Source organism: Suricata suricatta, chromosome 4 (genome assembly GCF_006229205.1).
Source record: "Suricata suricatta isolate VVHF042 chromosome 4, meerkat_22Aug2017_6uvM2_HiC, whole genome shotgun sequence".
NCBI classification, from domain to species: domain Eukaryota; kingdom Metazoa; phylum Chordata; class Mammalia; order Carnivora; family Herpestidae; genus Suricata; species Suricata suricatta.
This window is the reverse complement of record NC_043703.1, coordinates 139,041,267-139,066,052: the sequence shown is the minus strand read 5'-3', so window position 1 is coordinate 139,066,052 and position 24,786 is coordinate 139,041,267. Positions and strand designations below refer to the sequence as shown.

Sequence of the window (24,786 nt, the reverse complement as noted above, 5' to 3'; positions counted from 1 at the left end):
CTTCCAGGTTTTGGCAGTTTTGAATGAAATTTCTATAAACATACTTGTAAAGGTTTTTGGGTAGATACAAGTTTTCAACTCATGTGGGTGAACATTTATCCGATTTCTCTTAAGAAGTGCAATTACTGGTTTCTATAGTTAGAATGGTTAGATGTGTAGGAAACTGATGAACTGTCTTCGCAAGTGGCTATGCTATTTTGCATTCCCACCAGCAGAGTTCCTGCTGCTCCACATTCTTGCCACAGTAAGGTATTGTCAGTGTTTTGGATTTTCCATATCTGAGCAGGTGTGCGATGGTATTTTGTTGTTTAATTTTGCAATTCTCTGATGACATAAGATATTGAACATTTTTTTTCTTTAAAGTTTTAGTGTTTTATTTACTTTTGTGTGGGAGAGAGAGACAATGTGAGCAGGGGAAGGACAGAGAGAGACGGAGACGCAGAATCTGAAGCAGTCTTCAGGCTCTGAACTAGCTGTCAGCACAGAGCCTGATGTGGGGCTTGAACCCACGAACGGTGAGATCATGACCTGAGCCGAAGCCAGATCCTCAACCAACTGAGCCACCCAGGTGCCCCTTAAACATTTTTACATATGCTTATTTGCCACCCATGTATCTTCTTATATAATCTTATTATTTTTATTCATTTTTAATTGGGTTGGTTGTTTTTTATTGTTTGTTTTACAGATTTACATATATATATATATATATATATATATATATATAAATTTATTCTGAGAGAGAGAGAGAGAGCGAGCGAGGGAGCATGAGCAGGGGAGAGAGGGGGAGAGAGAGAATCCTAAGCAGCCTCCATGCTGTCAGCTCACAGCCTGACATAGGCCTCTGAGATCATGACCTGAGCTGAAATCAAAAGTCAGATGCTTAACCTACTGAGCCACCCAGGCACCCCTGTATATTTTGGATATGTGTTGTCAAAGATTTGTTCCCAGTCCAAAGCTTTCTTCTCATTCTCTTAAAATAATTTTGTCAAGTTAAAAAAATGAAAAAAAACCTCACCTTGTTAGGATTTTAATTAGAATTACCTCGATTCTATAAATAATTTTGGGGAGAATTAGCAGTTTTACAGTATTGAATCTAATGGTCCACTACATTTATTTAGATTTATTTTAGTGTCTGTCAATAAAATTGTATAATATCCTTCACACAGGCTTTGCAAACATTTTAGTAGATTTTCCTTAAGTATCTTATTTTTTGTTGTTTATGTTTAATAGTTTGTTTCTGATGTCTAGAAATACAGTTGACTTTTATATATTGATCATAACCTTGCTTCTTAATTCAAACAATCGATCCTTAGATTACTGTGAGATTTTCTTAGTCTTCTGTGAATAATGATAGCTTTGTTTCTTCCTTTCCAGTCCTTATGTTTTTGATTTTCTTGTCTGAGTAGTGATGGTGATAGTAGGCATCCTGATTTTTAAGAAAATCTTTTTATGTTTGCCATATGAAATATGATACTAATGATACATAAGTGTTTTAATTTTTTAATTATTTTTTAAAAGTTTATTTATTTGTTTTGAAAGTGGGAGAGAGCCCACAAGCAGGGGAGAGTCAAAGAGAGAGTGAGAGTGAGAACAAATCCCAAGTGGGCTCTGCACTGTTTGTAGGGCCAGACCTCGGGCTTCAACTCATGAACCATGAGATCATGACCTGAGCTGAAATCAGGAGTCAGATTCTTAAACAACTGAGCCACCCAGGCACCCTATTTTTTTTTAACTTTTTTATTTATTTAAGCAATCCCTACACCCAACATGGGGCTTGAACTCATGACCTCTAGATGAAAGTCACAAGCTCTTTGGACTGAACCAGCCAGGCACCCCAATGCTAAAGTGTCTTTATGTATGCCTTTATCTGCTGAAGGATATTCCTTCCTCCTCCTGATTTGCTAGTGGGCTTAACATGAAAGTAAATATTGAATTTTATTGAATTATTTTCAGATTAAGAGAAATTGCCTTTCAGTTTTGCTGCCCACAGAAAGCTCGTGTAACTCAAGAGTCAACCTCTAAGCTGAAACATACCTGAAGTGTTCTCTGTTGGGGAGGAGTACTCAGTGCATCATTCAAGAAACCCAGGTCACTTAGGATTATTAAAAAAAAAGAAGTTCATTGAGATAAAAATCTTTGATTTCCCCCTCCAGGCAGTTAGTCAATTACTGGAAATCATAACTTCTCTTAAACAGTATACAACTTCAAGTGCATACCCTGGTACAAAATTAAAACCACAAGTATATCGTATTTCTAGAAGGTTTGTCTAGGAAATACTCAGTTCAAAGACACAGAACAGCCAAATGCTCTACCCTCAAATCCAGGAAGCACAGTTACTGTATCTGCTCTGGCAGGAGATAGCCCTCCTACCCTACCCACCAGTGAGCCCATGGTAACGATGTAAGGCCCCACAATGTGGAGTAGAAACCAGGAAGATGGTAGCAATTACGAGATCCCCTAGTGGTAGAGCATAATGTCACCAAACATCAAAGTAAAGGGAATGTTATCTGTGAGCCACTGGAGGCCTTGCTAAAATCTTAGAATCAGATTTGTTTGTATTACAATCCATTCATTTTCTTTTTGTTGTTTACTGTATACTAAACTCACTGAAACAGTGACTTTACTATATATGTGAGTATAAAATAGATAGTCTTTCACATTTCTTTCCTTGCTATATTTATACCAAGTTTTTACTGACTCCTTTGGGTACTGTGTAGGAAATCGTTCTGATGTATTTTGTTTTGCTGGTTGATTTGCATTAGTTTTTGTAAAACCTATCCTGCATGATTTCATGTTCCTTTTGGCTTCCGGTATCCATTGGAAGATGATATTGGTATTAATTTATACAGTTTTGCATGTTGGATGTGGAATTTCATTTACAAGTAAGTTTATTTTGTTTTGTAGCCTCCTTGGTACCAAAAGGGGGCACCTGGATGGCTCCTTCAATTAAGCTATGCTGACAGCTCAGAGCCTGGAGCCTGATTTGGATTCTGTGTCTCTTTCTCTCTCTGCCCCTCCCCTACTCGTGCTCTGTCTAGTTCCCAAGAATGAATAAACATTAAAAAGAGTATCTGTAAAAAAACAAACAAGTGAGATGAAACTATTTCAGTTTTTTCCTCCACATTTCCCTCCCAAATTTCCTTATGCAATTGGCCTCTTTGCTACCAGTGAATACAGTATATATTGAGATTTCATTGAATGCCAACTCTGAGCTTTGGTCTTCAGATCCTTATGAATTGTAGAGGTAAAGCTGGTACAGCCTTCTCAGGAAATGTTTTCTTGGTTTGGGCCAGTCCCTGGAAGCCAGTTGCTCAAGGCAGGGGGCACAAGCAAAAACACTGTGGTCTCCTGACACCCTGCCCATCAGCACCTCTACAATGGACGATGAACCCACAGAGAGAGGAACAGAAACAGAAATCTGGTGAATGTTTGTATTCAGCGTCAGGGAATGACATCACTGCCAGAGATTATGACAAGATTACTGAACACACTGGTGGGTGGGCTTGGATTTACAGCACAGAAAGGTCACACCTTGGTTAACAGGCCACATCATTAGCACACAGAGAACACTGTATGTACGTTGTAAAGGTAGGAAATATTAACACTTTTATGAGCTTCGCGTAAACTGGGTAGTGTGTGTCAAGGCCAAAAAGTGTGCTTTAAATAAAATTTACATGATGTGCTAGGGCCAATTTTTTCTTTTATTCTACATCTTATGATAACAATATTCTTTTTTCCCTCCCCCAGTGGGTTGGCAAAGGCTGTTGCTTGGTGAAAACCAGTGAGTTGGGGTTTGGCCCATTTTTTCTTTGGTTTCCATGAGCTCTAAACAGTCAGTCAATGCTGGAGCTCACAATTATAAGAGCGCAGATAAAAAGTGACTTGGAAATGTCTCGTAGGGACTAACAGGTGAATCAGTGACAATCACTCTCTGTAAGGGTCTGTATGGGGGAGAGGGGCTTAGGGAAAACAGGGCAGGGGCTTGGTGTGTCATCAGGCCGAGGGCTTGGAGCGCCAGGGTGACTCAGTCAGTGAAGCATCTGACTCTTGTATTGGCTGAGGTTCATGAGATTGAGCCCCATGTCAGGCTCTGCACGGGGATTCCCTCTGTTCCTCTCTCCCACTTGCTCTCTCTCACTCACTCAACATAAATAAATAAACATTAAAAAATGTAAAAAAGAAGGCTTTAATGAGCCAGATTCTCCACACACTGAGTATATTGTCAAAGTAAACTGATTGTTAAGGAAGCCTCTGACCTTCTTCAGGACAAGAGGACCGATTGAAGTTATTTTTTTTTTAATCAGGAAAACATAATACAATTCTCATGGCAACTTAGCACTCTTGGTTAATCCCTATGCTTGAATAAATGACATTTGGGACTTCACTGTGAAAAACAGAGATTAGCATGGGTTTAGTACCATATTTGTCTGAGAATACCACCACTGGATGGCAGTAAAATTCCTTGGATTTCCCTCTGTTCTTTTTCTTTCTTTTCTTTTTTCTTTACTTTCTTTCTTTTTTTTTTTTCTACTCATTAGCTAGTTCTGCTTGTCCACTTAAACTGCCATGCTTTTAGAATTAACTTTTGCCAGAACACCTTAATGTGAAATGCTTATGACATGTGTTCAAGTTCAAGGTGAAAAAAAAAAAAGAAAAAGGAAAAACAATTATGTGTATTGTGATCAAAACAGGATAGGAAATTTGTATGACCACAAAGTCAGACAATTTACCCCATTAGTTAAGGTCAATATTTAGTTACTATGTCATTTTAAAATCAAATTAGGTCTAAAGTGATGAGATATTGATTATACAAAATTTTATGAGGACTTCAGACTTCTAAATACTAGGGAGAATTATGGTCTCAAAATAAGGACACAAGACTTATCTTTCCACTGGTTACCTTCAGAATTAAATGAAAGGTTATATAGGCCCCAGAGTGGGCTTTCAAAAGAGGACTCACAGGCACTCAAAATTCTCCATATCCAAGACTGGAGTCCTTATCTTCCAAGATAATTTACTTATTTACTCAACACATATTTACTGTACTGTATACCTACAGAGTGGGGCTGAGTGTAAGGAATATAACAGCACCCACTATGGACAAGGCCCCTGCCTCCATGGAGCTTAGGTGGTCCCTGCCTTATCTGGTTGTCCAACCTGCAATGTGAAAGTCACCCTTCCCTTCCCCCGCACTGCATGTCCCACAGCCAATCCGTAGCAGGTATTATTGACTCCACATCCTACATATCTCTGGATTCCATCCACTTCCCAGCTTTCTCACTTGCACTCCTCTGGTCTAAGCCATCTTCCTGTCTCCAGAGCCCATCCTAACTGGTCTGCCTTCTTCTATTCTTGCTACCTTGCAATCATTCTCCACCTAGTAGCCAGAGAGATGTTTCAAAAATATAAACCTGATCAAGTCAGTCCTATGCTTAAAACCATTCAGTGGCCTGACATTGTCTTCCAGTTAAATCTCCATGTGTCCTCCACTGACCTCCTCAGGCTCAGCTCAGGCCATCTCCAGTCAGCAGTTATGGGCTCCCACTTAACTTATTTTAACTCCATGAGGGTAATGCCTTCTTTCTTTGTATGGGACTTTCCCATAGCCTGTTCTTCTTGCTTCGAGTACTCTCTCCTTCTTCTTATCAATACTTCTTTGTCTAAGTGGTCCTTCATGTATCAACTGTAACTTTTCTAAGGATACCTTCCTTGACCCAGTTAATGAGATTAGGCTCTCTTTGTATTTCTTCTCTGTGTTTCCTCTCTCATAACACTCATCACATTTTATTTTATTGAAATTATTTGTTTCATGTTGACCTTTCCCATGATGGTAATGGTTCTAAACCCTGGGGAGTTAAAACAATAACAACCAAAAATAAAATTTAACAAACCACCACCAACAAAACAAACAGAAAACACTGATGGCAATACCCTACCAAGCAAATAAGAATTGCTGGGAATTGGATAAGGTCTGGTCATCCTATTTTGGTAACTTCTCATTTTGATAGAAAACAAACTTTCAGAAAAGAAGAACATAAATAACTCCTATACCTTTTACCCAGATTTCCCAGTGTTTACATTTTACCCTATTTTCTTACATCTTTAATTCTCTCTGACCTTCTACCTCTTCATGTATAATTTTTTCTAAATTGTTTCTGATTAAGTCATAGATATCTTGTGTCTATGTACCCCTATTTACTTCATTGTGTCTCCTGAGAGCATGGACATTATCTTAAATCATAAATACAGTATGTCATCAAAACTCAAGGAAATTTAACATTGATATAGACCTTTTGTCAAAGGAGTCCATGTTGACATTTCATAAGGTATCCCAATAATGTTCTTGTTGAAGGATGGGTATCCCAGGAAGCAGACTCTGGAATAGAGATTAGTCTGCAGGAATTTTACAGTGAGTGCTCTTAGGATCAACACTGTAGAAGGGAAGAGAAAGAAGAAGTCAATATTGGATAGAGGAAGAAACTGATGCAGTCTCAAAAAAGACTAGGTCAACTCTTGAGAAACCCAGAAGCTCTGATGAGTTCTTACTGTTGTCCTGAGATAAGATGAGGGATATGACCCTTTATTCTATACATTGACCGATTATTATTATCTGAGCTGCTCTGGGGAAGAAGGCATGTCTTTGTGCAAGGCAGAACTCTCCAGTCTAGGGTAATTTCTGAGCACTGTCAGCCAGTAGTGCTCTCAGTAGGTGAAGGAATAAGACTTTCATTTCAGTCTTAAAGGAGTCAGAATAGCACAACACAGCTTCTGCTCTGATCTACCATTTGCACTACTTTGACCCAACCCTCCCTATCAATTCTGGGAAAAGTTCCTTCAGGATCCTGTTGGACCTCTTTTCCTAGGAGAAGCAGATAAGAAGGTTAGCAGGGTAAATTGTAGCCCCAGGTAGAAGCCATTGGAGCCCAAGCAATTAGGGCTATAATCGCTCTCCATCATCTACCACCAATTCTATATTGCCTCATTCTCAGCCACCATCTTTGCTGAGTAGGTGGCTTCCTTGTTGGCCTCTGAGCTCTTGAGCTCTGTTCCCTTCTTAAGCACAACTGTTGTGTTTGTCCATTTATCATCAAGATAAGCAAGGAAATATCAAGAAGCATCCCAGTGGATCACCAGGATGCCGTCATATTCTTCTCTGTCCCATCATGTAACAGCCACCCTCCTCCTTCTGATCAGTATCCTCACTGCAAGCTGGCCCGTGGGTGATGGATTCAGAATCCCTTGTGAACGTCTGTTTTCTTGGACGTGCTGGTGTTACATTTCCCAGGAAGCCGACTCTGAGATGGAGATCAGCACACAGGAACTAGATTAGGGAGTGTTCTTGGGGACCAGTGCCTGTGGAAGGGAAGGGAAGGAAGCAGAATTGGGCAGAAAAAGAAAGTGAATCATAATGCAATCTCAACAGACTCGCTATCTCATTACAATTGTGTAAAGTTCTGTTTTTAAAAGTTTTCATTAAAACTAACATCAGTGACATCAGATGGCATCGTGTGCAGCTCCTGCATCAGTTTTGTTTGTTTGTTTTTGCTGCACTGCCTCCCTGGAGAGTGAAGCATTGGATGAAATCACAGAGACGAGCATCCTTATCAAGCTTTCCCAAAGTCTTCCTTTATTTCCTCTGTAGGAATACCTTTCATTCTTCTGAATTCAGTGGTTACACTTCAATAGTTTTCCCAGAAAATATTATTTTTCTTTATGAAATCATTTATCACTGGGATAGTTTTTGGTAGTATTTTTCTTTAAAAAGCCTCAGGAAAAGCAGTTCTTAGGGAATGTAACCCTCAAAATAGAATCTAACAAATACCATAAGCTGAGACATGTTACAGACATTTGTACTTTCACCCAAATGCATGGCCAATACTGAGGAATCTGTTTTAATATTTGTTTCTCCATATCTTCAGCAATGTTTTCTATGTGACTTTCCAAAAAATTTGCTAACAAAGGAATGCCTTTTAGTTTGTTAGTCTTTTGTTTTACAATTATTTCAACCCTTCTTTTTTTTTTTTTTTTTTAAGTCCTGCGGGATGAACGAGAGACCCTGAGGGTGTGTGGCTTTTTGTTCCTTCGTTACAAAGTGGAAAACCTCAAAAGAAGCTTCTTTAGAAGATCAATTATCTGTAAATTTTTTGAGCTTGATCAAGAACTGGGGTTGTGCCACATTATTTCATTTTTTATTTTTGCAAATCGGTGACAAGCTTGGATGATTTTAAGATTTAATGGTAATCTATGAATCAGAGTTTGAAATTATTTTCAATATCTCTGAAAAACTAAAGCTAGTCATCCTGTTCTGGATGCTTAGCTTTTCATTGTCTTGCTTATCACTGAACTTCCTATTATTACTCAGTATCTCAAGACATAATATGCTAGCCAATTAAAAGAGTTTTACCATTAATGGCAGTGGATGTAAATCCATATTTCAAATGGTCTTCTTCATAATTTTTAATTGGAGGGATTCCTTAGCCATCGTATAGCTGATAAAGAAAGGTTTGCTCTGCCATTTTCTTTACATTTATTTTGCTTTTATCTTTCTTTCATCTGCTACTACTTTGCAAAAGTATTTTTAAAATCTTTTTTTCCAATATGAATGTTACCTTAGGTAACATGAGATAATTTCTAAACTGCTTCTGGGCACACATTAATGGAAATGCCTGAAGACATGCTAGAAGCAATCAATTAACTAAGCCAACATGGGCATCCCTTTGGCACTTTTTCTCCACAGAATATTTTAAAAACACAAGCCGTGGGAATTATAATTATAGCAATTAGTTTATCCTGACTGACATATCAGTAACAAGTTTGAGGAGTATGGGGCTCCCCATTCTGAACTTGTGCAAGTGGTTGTTTTGGACTTCGATGCAGAATTTTACCTTTGCTCCAATTAATTTCACCTCTGTCATCCGTCCCTTTACTTTAGCCTGTCAAGATCTTCTGGGATTCTAATTCTGTCATCCAGTATGATTGGTGTCTCTTTCAAGTTTGCATACCCTCTCCATCTTTACTCAAGGCGTTAATATAAATTTTAAGAAGGATATCTCTTTAAGACAAAAACAAAACAAAACAAAACAAAACAATAAAACAAGTTCCTTTTGATCCAGTTGCTCAATCCCTCTTGGGGCTGACAATGGCAGGATGGGTTAGTCTGTAGTCTCCACAGGGTTTCCTGTTGGGGACTTCGGCACTTCAGAATCAGCCAAGCATCAAACGGCTCATAGAGTACTTTGTTCTCATAGGCCTCCTGCAGATGAGAGCTGGAGATCCTGAGATTTCCCTCCTCATATTATTAATGACCAGCACCACTCCCATTTTGTTGATTGCTCATGACTCCCTTCTATAAGAGACATTGGAATAAAAAGTCTTGCTCACATTTACCTTTTACCAATTTTCTTCCCCCCCCCGTCCCCCACAACTAGGCAACAAGACTTCATGTTTTTCACTGATACGTCAAACAGATTTTCGAAATGGTCTCAAATCATTAAGAGCGAAGGAAGAAGGGAGGATTCTAGGATCATGCTAGATTTCTGACTTTGGTGGCTGCGTTGGGGGAAGCTAGTGCTTCGTACCTACTCCCATGGGGAAAAGTAAATGAAAAAGAAATGAAATCCAGTCTTGGACATGGTAAGTTTGAGATGCTGGGGAGTATTTACATGGAGATGTTAGGGGTCCACGATACAGGCCAGTCTGACGCTGAGAAGCCCCTGTGGTTAGTACTTGACCATGTTCAGATAGTATTTCTGCATTCACATTGAGCAGGTGCTCTCACAGCTTTGGTCTCAAGGCAGTTTTTGTCCTTGGAGTAGATGTGGTGGGCTAGGAAAAAGCCATGAGACAAAATGGGCTCTTTTCCATGTCTAATACTGTGATCATAGACAAAACACAATAGGAATAATTTTGCAAACTTCCCTTGGAAGTTACCAACCCTGAATCTAGATAATTTATGTCCACTTTGCTGGGATTTTGAAGCCAGGCCAATACCCTGCTCCCTGATACACAACAGTGTAGCCCTTTGGGAGTGGAGTGGGTTAATAATCAGCCATTTTCATAGCAATTGCCCTAAAGCTTCTATCTTGTTCCTGCCCTACTGTTATTTTGATGTTGTCTTTGCCCAGCTTCAATCTTCTGATTTTTTTGTGATTACTGCTTCAAATCTTGTCTCTGGTCCTTACATTTGGTATTTGAGCTTAGTCTCCCTGGTATTTAAACCTCAGTTAAGTTACTATCACAGATTATTTTTGAAAGGAACACTCCTGTATCAGCCAGGATCCATTGAGGAGGCGAAAATCACACCAGATATGTGGCCAGGGGAATTTTAATATAAAGGATTTCCTGCGTCACTTTGGCTCTTGTAAATAATGCTGCTATAAACATAAGCGTGCATGTATCCCTTTGAATTACTATTTTCATATTCTTTGGGTAAATACCCAGTAGTGCAATTGTTGGATTATAGGACAGCAATTTCTGAGAAACCTCCATACTTTCTTCCAGAGTGGTGGCCCTAGTTGGCCTACCCACCAAAAGGATAAGATGGTTCCCCTTTCTCCACATCCTTGCCAATACCTGTTGTTCATAGCATTTTTGATTTTAGCCATTCTGATAGTGTGAGGTGATATCTCATTTTAGTTTTGATTTGAATTTCTCTGATGATGAGTGATGATGGGCATCTTTTCATGTATTTGCTGGCCATCTGGATGTCTTCTTTGGAAAAATGTCTGTTCATGTCTTCTGTCTACTTTTTAATTAGATTATTTGATTTTTAGGTGTTGAGTTTTATAAGTTCTTTACAGATTTTGGATACTCACCCTTTATCCGATATGACATTTACAAATATCTTCTTCCATTGTGTAGGTTATCTTTTAGTTTTGTTGATTGTTTCCTTCTCTGTGCAGAAGCTTTCTATTTTGATGTAGTCCCAATAGTTTATTTTCCTTATGTTTCCCTTGCTTCACAAGACATATCTAGAAAAAAGTTGCTATGGCCAATAACAAAGAGATTGTTCCCTGTGTTTTCCTCTAGGATTTTGATGTCTCACATTTGGGTCTTTCATCCATTGTGAATTTATTTTTGTATATGGTGTAAGAGAATGGTCCAGTGCCATTCTTCTGCATATTACCGTCCAATTTTCCTAACACCACTTATCGAAGAAACTGTCTTTTTCCCATTGGATATTCTTTCCTGCTTTTTTGAAGATTCATTGACCATATAGTTGTGTGGTTATTTTTGGTTTTTCTTTCCTTTCTGTTGATCTGTTTGTCTATTTTTGAGACCATACCATATTGTTTTGATTACTATACCTTTGTAATTTAACTTGAAATAAGTCAGAGAATGACAAATACGATATGATTTCACTCATATGTAGAAGTTAAGAGACAAAACAGAGTAGAAGGGAATAGCGAGTGAGAGAGAGATAGACCGACCAAGAGACAGAGTCTTAACTCTAGGGAACAAACCGGTGGTTATGACAGGGGAGGTGGGCAGGGGAGCAGGTGATGGAGATCAAGGAGTGCACCTGCTATGAGGAGGACTGGGTGTTGGAAGTTTGGGCTCCCTGTATTGTACACCTGAAACTGATATTACACTGTATGTTAAGTAACTGGAATTAAAATAAAAACTTAAGAGATAAAATAAAAAAGAATCTGTAAAGCTAAACAATCTCTGAGGATGTGTTACTAGTCGACAGGGGCTGGTGTCTCTGGATGGGTACAGTTATATACCCTGGTTATGTAAGTGGACGGAATTGAAAAGCAGATTCAGCTGTTGCTGTGGGAGGTGGTGCCTCTGACGAGGTTAGCTTTGCTGAGGTGACTTCACAGGCATAGGGACAGGAAGCAGCAAGGCCTTGCAAGCTCCCTGGAGTGCCCCCTACAGACCCACAAAGGACCCAGCTGGAAAAACAGAAATGCCTTTTGTAATTTCATTGCCAAGCAGCACAAAGCAGGGCATGCAAGAGTGTTTGGACTTGAAAGATAATAACTGAAGATTGCACCTCCTCTCTCTAGAACCCCAGCCCTAGCCCTGACCCCTCGGCCAGCTCCTCCTCCTCCTCCACTAACCACTCCCCACCACCATCCCCAGTGGAGAATGACCTTTTTAACATTTCCCGCTTTGGTTCTTGGAGTCTCTGCCCTTGCCCTGGCAGTCGTGAGCAAACTGTTAGCATCACTGCCGTTACTGGTGCCGTGGTGCTGCGCCAGCCGCTTACAGAGTTCACACAGGAGCCCGCCTTGCTCGTTGGAGCGCGGTGATCCCGGACTGCCCGCCTTACCGCCACAGAGGATGCTCGCTCCCTGCGCCCGGATCTTTTACCCACCTCCACGCCTGCCTTCAGAGAAACTTGTTTTTTCCAGGCATCTCTGGGGTTTTCTTAAGCAGTTTGTTATTCTCGGGCTTCGGCTGCATAATAAATAACCCCAAAACTGAGTGGCTTAAAATAACAAGTACTTGTTGTCCCTTACGGCTTCAGTGGGTCAGAAGTAGGAAGCAGCTTGGCTGAGCATTCTGAACTAGGGTGTCCATGACCCTGTCATCAGGCGGTGACCGAGGCTGGTATCATCCTGAAAGTTCCTGGCACCTGGACTGGGGAGACTCAAATAGTTGGGGGCAGGAAGCAGTTGGAGCTCCTTAGGTCAGTCGGTCTGTGTGTGTGTGTGTGTGTGTGTGTGTGTGTGTGTGTGTGTCCATGTGGTTCTTCCACATGGTGGTCTTAGAATATCTAGATTTGTTACGTGGTAGCTGAAGGTTCCCAGGGCAATTGTCTCCTAAGAAGCCAGCAGGAAAGGTCCCATCTTTTTTTAACTTCACCTGGGAAGTCATGCATTATTACTTCTGCCACGTTCTGTTTTATGAAGGCAATCATAACCTCTCAGACCTCCATATACCTCCCTACCCGCCTACGCTTCTCAACCTTTGGATCCACACATCTGATTCTTACCAAGATGCTTTCGTCCTTGTGAGGAGAAACTGTGCCTTGCCCTCCGAGAGCATTTTCACCGTGTTACACAGGACAGGACCCATGCTCTTGGCCCAATGGCTCTGCTTGATTTCTGAGTCTCCACTGACTCAAACTTGTGCTGAGAATGCATCAGACCTCCCCCTCCAGAGCAAGAAGGACCAGTGCCCTATTTAATGAAAGATGCTGGCTCCTCCCTGCCAACTGCTGCCTCTAGAGAATTCCTTTGCAGACCCATATCCATTTTCTAATCAGTGACTCCAAGACCTACTCTCTGGCACCTGAATCTCCATAAAATTGTACCTTTAGGAAGGAGGGAACATTGTCTGGGTCTTGGAGAGCAATAACTCAGTTATACCTCTGTGCCAAGTAATGGTTGTGGCCTTTGCGTTTCTCCAAGCATTTCCCCAGGCGTTTCCTGAACGCTAGTAAGGGGGATACTAGACGAACTCATGGACCTGCATGATGCCATGCTTCCAGGCAAGTATTTCATGACGCTTCCAAACACTTCTTATGTGTCTGTCTGTACATTAAAAATATTCTTTGAAAAATAATAATGCGTGTGGCCTACTGGGGCAAAGAGAAGATCCTGCTCCCCCAGGAGACACCTGACCTCAAACTGCACCCAATCTCCTGTCCAGAGGGCTGAGGCATCTCTTGCTTGGTAACCTGAAAGCTGCTCTCGGTGCACTTGAGAGAAACTGGCAACGGGCTGGGCCAGCTGTACCAAATTACCACAAACTGGGCACCTTAATGCAACAGAAGTTTATTCTCTTGGTTTTGGAGGCTAGACATCTGAAACCAGCATGTTGGCAGGGCTGTGCTCTCTCTGAAAGTTCCGCAGGAGAATCTTCTTTACCTCTTTCTACCTTCTGCTGGCTACAGACATTCCTTGGGGTTCATTGAGTTGTTGCTGCATCACACCAATATCTACCTTCATCTTCACAGGGAGCTTGTCTCTGTGTGTCCTCTCTGCTTCTTAGAAGGACACCAGTCATTGGCTGTGGGTCCAGTCTTAAATTTAGGATGATTTCATCTTGAGATTCCCAAAAATTACATCTGCAAAGATCCTATTTGTAAATAAGGTCTCATTCTGAGGTTCTGGGTGAATGTGAATTTGGGGAGTATATGATTCACAGTCAGTAGAACAGAAATGGGATTCTTGAGCTAATTTCTATTTAGCTAATGCAGTTCATGATTTTAGTCTTGGTAGAAACTCCCTTATCAGGCCATCAGCTGATTCATCAGATTTTTCCAGGCCTAACACTTCATTCCTGAGCTTTCCTACTCTTCATGTCCTGTTAGCCAGCCCAAGAAGGATAAGAGTTATCTTTGCTTAGATACCAGCTACCAGGCCTGGATTCTGAGAACTGCAAATTTTTTATCTTTATTTTGGTCTCCTTTGATCTAGAGTTTCCCCCAGTCCTTAGGGCTAGGGCCTTTGGTACTGAATGGGAGTCGGTGGCATGCTCTGGATCCCCACTGTTTTGTCTGTCAAGACCCCTCCTCACTTTCTTCTCCAGCAGTCGGCCTCTCTGACTCTAGGGATGGTCATGAGACTTAGCCTGGGCCAGCCCTATGGCCTCATCTGTGGTCACAGTGAGTTTTACAAGAAGTGGGCTTGTTACCCAAGCCAGTCAGAATCCCACCACAGAAGTTTTCTCATGGGAAGTGTAAGAAGGGAGCCCCTTTTCTCTCTGGTCACTGTGAAGATCTGAGCCCAGAAGCACCACATTTCTAGTCTCAAGGAGAACCCAATCTGAGAGTCTGAAGTAAAGATTTTAGCCAAAGGAAGAACCATGGTAATGCTTCAGTGTTGGTTTTCAGATACCCTAAGGCCCCTTGTATTGGAGAGGTCTGACAGTTTTTATTGTAACGTACATGCCTGACATTAGGCTTTTGATTGCAGGGACATCTCCTTCAAAGACAACCATCTCCAGTGAACATACTGCTAGCAACACAGCTAGGAAGAGAGGCCATCCTACCCAGGAAGTTTCCTATTTTCAGAATCCTCAGCTCCAATGACAGCAGAACCCCGGGCCTTTGTATGCTCTCTCTCTACCCATAACCTTGCTCTGTGGCCTCAGGTATGAAAAGTTCTCTCCAGAATTTTTGAGTAATAAAAACTGTTGGCTTTTTTCTTCTTTTTCTTCTTTTTCCCTAATGGTCATTGCTAAGGTGTGTCTAGCAGTCATAATAAAAACCATATGGGCCAGTCCCACCACAGCATTGGCTCCAGAATGGGAAATGTCTGTGGGGCCCCAGAGTGGCTCAGTCTGTTGAGCATCCGACCTTGGCTCAGGTCATGATCTCACAGTTTGTGAGTTAGAGCACCACATCAGGCCAGGCTTTGCGCTGATAGCATGGAGCCTGCTTCATATTCTCTCTCTCCCTGTCTCTGTGCCTCTCCCCTACTATTTCTCATTTCATTCTTTCTCTCTCGAAAATAAATAACTACTTTTTAAAAATGGGAAATGTCTATGATGCTTGCCTTGGCCCAGGCAGTGCCGCCAGGCATTTCATCATTAGACTAACTATATCAAGCCACACCTGGATTTTTTTTTCACTTGCAAGGACATGGAAGATAATAAAGCAGATTTAATGAAATATTCTAATACTAAAAAATCATGTTTAAGATATGAATATGTCACCTTAAGGGCCAGACTTGCTGTGATGAAAAATATGATGATTGAGGTCTGCATCATTTAAGAGAAAGCAAAAATGATCCTGGCTGCCTTCCTTCATTTCTTCTTCCCTCCCTCCCTCTCATCTTTCCCTCTCTCCCTCTCCTTCTCTCTCCCTCTCCCTCATACCCTTTCCACCTACTCCTCACTCTCCACCCCTTCTCTCTCTCTCCCTCTTCTTTACGTACTCCCTCTTTTTTCCTTTCCTTTCGTTTCCTTTCCTTTCCTTCTTTCCTTTCCTTTCCTTCCCTTCCCTTTCCTTTTCCCTTTCCTTTTCCCTTTCCTTTTCCCTTTCCTTTTCCCTTTCCTTTTTCCCTTACTCTCTCTCTCTCCCTCCATCCCTCCCTGTGTCTCCCTCCCTTCCTTCCTCCCTCCTTCCTTCCTTCCTCCCTCCCTTTTTCTTTTTTCCCTTCCCTTCCCTTTCCTTCTTGCCAGACAGCCAAAATAGCCGAGAAAAATCTCCTATCCTGAATATTTAAATAATAGGGGACAGCAGGAACCACTCTGCAGGCTATTCTGATAACAAAAGCAGGGACACAACTTGTCATAATAGCAAAAACCATCACAACTATGTATTGACTGCTCTTGAGCCAGGTATTATGCTAGTATGTTGCATAATTATGCTTAATTCTAAAAAGTAGGTATTGTTCTACTTTGAGGTATTGATGAGGAAATTGATATTGACATGGTGTAAAGGTCATCCAGATGTTAAGAGGCAGTCAAATTTGAAGCCAGGTGTGTCTGACTGTAAAGCATAGGTTCTTTCTACCTTTTCATGCTTCCCTGGGTGAGATTAGAAGCCACCGAACATACACAGTAAAAGAGGTGTCTAGACCCCCAGATTAATGCCTTGGGGAGCACCTTCATCTAAGTCCTTGACTTCCCTCAGGACATCTCCCAGCTCTGTTAGATCATTGTGGCCTATTCAAAGCATTAACCCTGGCCCTGCAGAACTTCTGATGGCTCTACATTTGGAATGGTTTCTTTTGCCACATAATACTTAGGACAACTGTTCCCAGATCAGAGGGACCCACAATGCCCCAAGGGCTACCTCCTAGAGAACCATCACAATGGATTTTACTACTGATTTCACCATCTCCTAAGTCTGTAGCAAATTTTGAAAGTGAAAAATATTCTTTATCATCCCCAATCTTCATCGCCTGCCCTCCCTCCCACGGATTTTAGTTATAGTCATTTGTTCACCAAATGTAGGGGCTCTCTGATTGCTGACAGTGACTTACAGCTCATGTTCTGGCTTCAAAGAGCGTGTCTCCATGGAACCAACACCCATGGCCAGATGGCCAAACTAGATCAACTCCGTTCTGGAAAATGCCTCTGGTTCCACATCGGTCTCTGCTTTGCTCCTCTTCTCTTTTATGATCTCATTTCTTAAGTCTAACCTCTGATCTTGATGTTTGGACTCAGCTCTCCTTACTCAGGTCTGGTATTTTGTCTTGGGATTGGATCTTAAAAATGGTCTTCCCATCACAGAGACAAAGTAGAACTGTAGTTATGAAGGGTTTGTGGGAGGGTGAAAAGGGAAAGTTACTGTTCTAGGGGGATAGAATTTCAGTTTTGCAAGAAAAAGTTTTGGAGATCTGATTCATGGCAATATGGATACACTGAACCCAACTGCGCTGTGCACTTAAAAATTGTTAAGATGGGAAATTTATGTTAGGTTTTTTTTTTTTTTACCACAATAAAAAAAAAACCCCAAAAAACTTTTTTAGTGCCCAGAAAACAAAGTTTCCTCCACTCAGATCTTTCCTAAGAGCTACAAGATGAACTTGCTATCCTTATGCACAAAATAGAGCTGACTTTAAAGGGTGTTTACTTCTTAACAAGGGTTCTAGTTTGGGACCTTGATGTTGGCTACAGCTATATCACAATTCACTCAGTACTTGGACCAGTAAGAACATATGTTAAGAATGTTATGTTTCAGGGACGTCTGAGTGGCTCATTTGGTTAAGCGTCTGACTCAGGTCACGATCTCGAGGTCTTTGAGTTGAAGTCCTGCGTCAGGCTCTGTGCTAATAGCTCAGAGTCTGAACTTGCTTTGGATTCTTTGTCTTTGTCTCTCTGCCCCTTCCCAGCTCGTGCTTTCTCTGTCTCTGTCTCTCTCTCTAAAAAATAAACAAACATTAAAAAAAATAATGTATGTTTTAAACTTGGGATAACTGGTTCTCAAACTTCAGTGTGGAGTTAACAATCACAGGCTTATTATAAATGTATCTTCCAAGGCTCACACCAGGCTAACTGAATTCGAAATCCTCTGAGGCTTAGACCCAGCAATCTGTATGAGTTCAGTCAACTTTGTGTTATTTGGATACAGGCTGTTCTTGAACCATGATTTGAGAATTCTGCTATAGAAGGTATGCTGCTTTTAGGGTAAAGGCCAAATGTTTAATATTATTTTCTCTTCTGTGGCTCAAGCTCAGAGCTTTGTACTTAGTAGGAACTTACTTGTGGTTGAAAAAAACACAGTAAAAAAGTATTTGCTAGCCTTGTCCAAATAAAATATAATCTGGAGCATGTGGTTTCTTTCAGAATTAATTGTGCATTAATACTTGGTACTTGAGCATGTCATATAGGAAGGCGCTATAATGTGACGCAAGCTCAAAATGTATGCCTTTAGTGTTTAGTGTTGGAAATCCAGGCTCTCAGATCCTCTGATCTCACATAACTCTAAAAAGTCATTTCCTTCTTGAACTGTGTATCCCTCTTAATCCTTTAAATAGAAATGAAGCATTCATTCCTAGTTTCAGCTTGACTTACAGCTTTTAATCTATGTTCTTAATGAAATAAATATTAGACAGCATTATGACATATTTCATTGTGTAGTCCATCCACACAAGAATAACCATGAAATATGTTTAAAGTTCCATGTACTAGAGAATTTAATTTTTTGTCTGAAGAAAAGGAATTTTATTTATCTAGTGAGCAGAGCAATTTGGAGTTGCCTCATTTAGTTTAAATTCATAATTTTCTTTCTAGTGGAATCACTTACATTTGTGATATCACAAAAATGTGCAATGGCAGCTTTTTACTTGGAAATTAATAAGATAATTAGTTCTTCATGCTCCAGAGGAATTTTGCCCATCAGATGGGCGGTGGTCTGTGGAGGCTTGCTGACCCTGAGAGTCTGAACTTACGCTGCCAGAGTAATTTCTTGGTGCATTCAATATTACTTGGATGTAATGTGCAGTGTAATTTGTTCCCAACAGAGAACATAGTTTGTAGTTCAAAATTTGCCTATGCAAAGTGAATCTCATAATGGTTTTATCTCCATGTATTTTTAGAATGACATCATGCTGCAGAAATACAAACATTCAAATGGAGAATCAAACGTTGGGTCAGATAATAACACCCCAGTTGATTTGGCTTTAAACTTTGTGAAGGGACTAGTGTATTATATATTCTCTTTCTCCCCTGTATTGTTTTATTATGATGTTGACAGTAACACAGAGCTCACCAAATGCGTGGTTTGAATATAACCAGCATTTGTGGCATTCTGAAATGTCTGGAGAGGCTTGCAGGGTCAGGTCCAAAGTCACAGAAGCTTAGAACTGAAAGGACCTCAAGGATGGAGCCCAAGGACATTTAAGTAACAGAGCTGCTCACGAGTACATGATGGTAAAGAGATGCCCTGCTTCTCTCTCAAGTCTGTGTACTTCCCACTGCTTTGAAGGAAGAAATATTAAGCAGTTGTTTTGTCTATTCTGTCTTTGGTAACATTGTCCTAACTATTCTTTAGTAATACACCACGTATTACATGTATTTGTTTCTTCTTTCTGTATCTTTTATTCATTGTGGCAGACGGGCTCTCGGGCAGCTGCCATGATCCCCTGGCCCTTGGTGTTCAAGGCTCTTTGATCCTCACCCTCCGAGTTTGGGCAGGACCCGTGACTTGCTTCTAACCAATAGAATGCAGTAAAGGTAATGGAATATACATGATGTATCTACCTTGCATATGAATGTAAACCATCTTGATGGGACGCCCTTCCATAGCTTGCCTAGCCACAGATGGCTTAGCTGGGTCCACTTCTTCAGAGTCTCATAGGGTTCAGTCTATCTATTGGCTAGAGCTTTGGTTTTATCTGAGGCTCAACTGGGGAAGGAACCGCTGGCAAACTCATGTGATTGTTGGCAGTATTTATTCCTTGCATGCTGTTGGTTTGAGGGCCTCTGTTTCTTGCCAGTAGAAGGAGACTGCCCCCAGGCCCTTGCCACGTGGTGCTCTCCAGAGGCAGCTTACAACATGGCAGCTTGCTTCTTCACAGCCAGCAAGGAAGAGAGAGTCTCTCGGTCATATTGGATATGATCAGAAGACTCCCTTATTGTAAATTGCTGCCTCTATTTGGGGTGACTTTGCACCTCATAATTTATGTTAAATTCTAAAGCTTGTGATCATGTTCATCTTGACCATATCAATGTAAACCCATTTTGAACCTTTTTCATTAGTTGCATAATGATATGGTTCAGGAGACTGTGGAGTATATTAACTGTATTGTAAATTCAAACAAATGTCCTGTGTTTTCACAAGTTTATTTATTTATTTTGAGGTGGGGAGAACCAGAGAAAGAAGGAGAAGGAGAGAGAATTTCAAGCAGGCTCTGTGCTCTCAGCATGGAGCCCAACTCAGGGCTTGATCTCACGAGCTGTGAGATCATGACCTGGGTTGAAATCAAGAGTTGGACACATAACCAAGTGAGCCATCCAGGCCAAACATGCTGTATTTTAAGCAGGGAAGTTGTATGTACTATTAAATTATCAACCAACCCACCACTTGGCCTTTATTAGACCAGAGTGACTATCAAAGCAATAAATTTTAATTTTTGCTTGGCAAATCAATTTCATTGCCATGTTCTTTACCCTCCTTCCTTTATTCCTTCCTTCCAAATCTTACACAAAAATAAGGCAATATTTGGGCACCAATGGTCTTGAAACCAAAGGTAATCCCCCTCCCTCCCTTCAGAAGTGTGTCATGCCCTGTCCCCACAGTGATCTGTTTTCTTTTCTGCATATTTCTTCCCAATGACAGCTTTGCTTCTCCCTGCCTCCAACAGTGATTAGTTCACAAACTACCTTATGGTTGCGTCCAAAGGCTTTGCCCAAAGGGACACACAGCTGGCAAAAAGAAAGTGTCCCTGTTTCAACATTAATAAAAAAACTTTTACAACTCCAATTATAATTTCTTTAGTTATGATGACATCAGATTTTAGTCTTGACAAAACTGATAAAGCTCTAGGCATTTATTATTGGATAGTCTCAGGATCCTTCCCCCCCCCCCCCCCCCCCCCCCCCCCCCCCCCCCCCCCCCCCCCCGCTTCATTACGTGGAAACTAGTACTGTTTTATTTTAGGTGCTTGGCAATGACAAAATACCAATAGAAGCCAAAGCCAAATCCACTGAAGGAAGGCAATCTGGTTTAGATTTTCCCACTGAACTTTACCAAGGCTGGGCTTCTCCTGGGAGATAGTCTGAACTGTTTCATTTCTGCCAGCATTATTATAATTTTGCAAAGTAACTTTAATGTTATTGTTTACTGACAATAGTCTAAGTAAAATAAACTACTGGTGAACACAATTCAATTTTAATGAAATTAATGGAAAAGTCTTATTTCTATCCCCCTAAGTATTGTTCCTTCAAAGAGTGGTTCACTTTTATATTTTATTTTTATAATGTAGAACTCCTTCTTGAACTTCAACCATCTTTTCAGTGTTTCTACTAGAATTTATTATTTTTTTAAGTTTATTATTTATGGGGCGCCTGGGTGGCTCAGTCGGTTGAGCGTTCAACCTCGGCTCAGGTCATGATCTCACAGTCTGTGGGTTTGAGCCCCACGTTGGCTCTGTCTTGATAGGTAGCTCAGAGCTTGGGGCCTGTCTTTGGATTCTGTGTCTTCCCCTCTCTCTGACCCTCCTCTGCTCACACTCTCTCAGAAATAAAAATAAAAAACATTAAAAAAAGTTTATTATTTATTTGGAGAGGAGGGGCAGAGAGAGAGGGAGACAGAGAATAAAAATAGGCTCCAAGCTGTCAGCACAGAGCCCGACACAAGGCTTGAGCCCACAAACCATGAGATCATGACCTGAGCTGAAATAGACACTTAACCAACTGAGCCACCCAGGTGCCCCATCCTACTACAATCAAAGGTCCATCCTTTACCTGCATCCTTTCAATTCATTCTTCCAGGAATTCTCATTCATTTTCATTAGTATGATACAATTCAAGTCAAAGGAACACAGTTCGGCAAAATGTGGTAATCACCTAGCACTTCTACACATTGCAAACAAAGATAGACTTCTATTAAAGATATCTGTATGGCACTAAGGTCCAGTACATTTGGCTTGAACAAAAATATGCAGATTTTTGTTGCATTTTTTTTTATGACTTTTGCTTGGGTTTCCTCTATATTGCATATACCAAAATTCTTTGTAGGTGACTACAACTAAAAAACAGTATTTTCCCCTACTTTCAAACCCCAAATAGTGGAAGAAAGTCACATGTTACCTTTCCCCATGAGGCCTTTGACTTTTTCCCCTAATGCCTTTTGAGAGAGTCCATCATTAATTTTAGATTAGGAGCTCAGAGCCTTCCTATTCCCATTTAAGTGTTTTAATGCTTCATTTCTAGAGATGGGCTGTACGGGGAGCTCTGTGAAGCTGTTCTTTGTGAGAAGTAAAATACTTCCTCACCAAAAGAGAAGTAACATTTCTAGTGAACAACGAAAGCCTGGCAATGTACTTGGTGTTTCTTTGAAGAGTTCATGCTTTGCACCTGGGAGCATGGTTTGCTCCTGGAAACACACCGCCCCGTGGCTGGCCGTTTTCTTGCAGATGTCAACCTGTGTCCCCTCAGCCACTTCACTGCACCACAGCTGTTATATGCTGACCACCCTGGATTTCCTTCTTCCTTTCTGGCGTTACAATAGGGTCATTCACTCCTTTTTGTCTCTCTCTTTTCTAAAGAAATCTTTTCCTCCCCATCTGAGCCTGGGAAGGTACATATTCTTGCCTTTCCCTCACCAGCTCTGGCTGAGCTCATTGTCCAACCTGTTCTTTCTAATATACAGGTCTTTGCATTAACATTACAAATGGACAAGAAATGGCTGGGTCCAAAAACAATAAATCACCAAACAAAAGCAAGGAATGAGACATTTCTTTTTTCATCTAGACTTAATTTCTTCATGTTTTCTTCGGTTTCATCTTTGTTTTAATGTTTATTTATTTAGTTTGGGGAGGAAGCAGAGAGAGACAATCCCAAAGCAGGCTTCGTGCTGTCATTGCAGAGCCCAGTGCAGGGCTCCATCTCACAGACTGTAAGATCATGACCTGAGCAAAATCAAGAGTCAGATACTTAACTGACTGAGCCACTCGGGTGCCCCTAGTTTCATTTTCTTGCAGGCAACTTATAATTTTCAAACATACATATCAGTAAACTTGGCTTTGACTTTATCCATTTTTATCATGACTACCCCAAACGAGAGAGAGCTTTTGTCTCTCTTGCATTACATCAGCTTGTTTTTTCCATAGCTTTTTTTTTCTTCAGCTGGTTTATCCACAGCAATAGAGATTAGTGTATCTTCCTAACATTATATGTAAGAACTCTTCTGGTCATCTAAAATTTTTTTTATGTTTATCTTTCAGAGTGAGAGCATGCATGTGTGCCCAGAATGGGAGGGGCAGAGAGTGAGAGACACACACACAGAATCTGAAGCAGGCTCTGAGCTCCGGGCTCAAAACCCCAAACCATGCTATCATGACCTGAGCCAAAGTCTGACGCTCAACTGACTGAGCCACCCAGGTGCCCATCTTCTAGTCTTCTAAATAGGCAGCATTGAAAGCATTTAGAAGTTTTCCTTATTTTTATGTAAAACAAAACCAATTATCTCTAATCCTGTTCATTTTTATTATTTTAATTGAGGTATAATTGACATATAACATTCTATTAGTTTCGGGGCACAACATAATGATTCGACATTTGTATATATTATGAAATGATCGCCAGTTAACATCTGCCATCAAACATAGTTCCAAAATTTTAGTTTTCATTCTTGTGAGGACTCTTGAGTTCTATTCTTCTAGCAACTTTCAAATACACATTATAGTGTCATTAACTATAGTTGCCAAATCCTTTTGAGAGGCGCGATATTAATGACTAAAATAATTTTATAGATCACTGTTTCTCACCCTTCGGTGAGCATCAGAGTCACCGGGAGTTAAGACAGCTTGCTGGGCCCACCCCTGAGATTCTGATCCCAGTGCTACAGAGGCTACTGGTTGTTGGACAGCACGTCCGCCATGCCGAGTAGCCCCTCCAATCGAGAGTCTCTAGCTTCCTCTGGATTGTTTCTCGAAGTGTTCCCCAACATGAAGAGCAGCTTGTTGGTGGTAAGTGTGGAACGACTGACAGAAAATGATAGATAATCAAGAGGTAACTAATAGCATCATGTGAAGGATCTGAAGTAATAATAACTTTTAAAATCTGTCATTAAAATTAATAACTTTTTACAGCATGGGTGCACCCTGGGAAAAGTAAAAGGGCACTAAATATGTATATCACAAACTGACTGTCCCCACATTCCAGGTCTGCACTCCCACTTTGCCAAATCAACCATGTTTCCGTATCTTGTTCAAGTATATGAATTTCACATTTTGAAAGAAGTTGAGAACTGCCCTCCACATGGTTTCTTCCTGCTTATTCCTCCACACTTGGATGGCATCAGGCACTATCAAAATTTGATCTGTCCATCTGATATGTGAAAAGCGGTATCTAATTGTTATCTTATGTTGCATATAATTATGAGAGAAGTTAAACAACTTTCAGGAGCAAAGCTGTAGGCAGCCTTTAATTTCGAACAGATGGACAGCCTGTCTACAAACTCAACTGCGTAATTTCTTTTAAGCAAAAGTGTCTGCTTTTCTTGTTCACCTGTTGATAACTTCCTGTTGTCGAACCTTCCCTTCCAAAGTATTTCAACTTCTTTTTTTTTTTTAGTTTATTGTCAAATTGGTTTCCATACAACATCCAGTGCTCTTCCCCACAAGTGCCCTCCTCCATCACCACCACCTCTTTTCCTCCCTCCCCCTCCCCTTCAACTCTCAGTTCATTTTCAGCATTCAATAGTCTCTCAAGTTT

At 40.8% G+C, this 24,786-nt stretch overlaps 1 protein-coding gene across 1 annotated transcript in view; it reads left to right on the top strand.

Moving 5' to 3' along the window:
- The first annotated feature begins 3,538 nt into the window (after positions 1–3,538).
- Positions 3,539–24,786, top strand: part of RASGRP3 (RAS guanyl releasing protein 3) — a 127,653-nt gene continuing 106,405 nt past the window's right edge. Inside the window, exons 1-4 of the mRNA XM_029937966.1 lie at positions 3,539–3,588; positions 9,429–9,633; positions 14,871–15,048; positions 23,823–24,038. The gene's annotated coding sequence lies outside the window, so the exon portion shown is untranslated. The remainder of the gene's footprint in view (positions 3,589–9,428; positions 9,634–14,870; positions 15,049–23,822; positions 24,039–24,786) is intronic.